This window comes from Asparagus officinalis, chromosome 8 (genome assembly GCF_001876935.1).
Source record: "Asparagus officinalis chromosome 8, Aspof.V1, whole genome shotgun sequence".
Classification (NCBI taxonomy): domain Eukaryota; kingdom Viridiplantae; phylum Streptophyta; class Magnoliopsida; order Asparagales; family Asparagaceae; genus Asparagus; species Asparagus officinalis.
The window spans coordinates 82,649,090-82,649,502 of record NC_033801.1 but is presented as its reverse complement, the minus strand read 5'-3'; positions in this window follow the sequence as shown (position 1 = coordinate 82,649,502).

The window sequence follows — 413 nt, the reverse complement described above, 5'->3', positions numbered from 1 at the left end:
ATTTTTTACAGTTTTTAACATATTGGATCTTTTACCCACCAAAACCAAAACCTAATACCCATTAAACTTAAGTAAATTTGATCTCAACCATTCATTTTTAACCTGATAGATCATGACCTTCCATCACATTTTACTTTGATCAAATCTCAACCTTTCATTTGATTTTTTGATCTAATCTTAGCCACTCATTTTTAACTAAAAGAAACTACCCTAACTCCTTCCATCACTCACGTTTTTACACCCAAAACCGCAACAAACCCTCATTTTCCTCAGGTCATCCAATTTCAAAGGTTAGACAATCCTCTCTTTCTCATTTTCTCTCAAAATTTTTATCAAATTTCTTGTCTACTTTGAGTTTTCCAGTCTCAGTAGTCGACTACAGCCTCAATTAGCCGACTACATCTAGGGTTTCA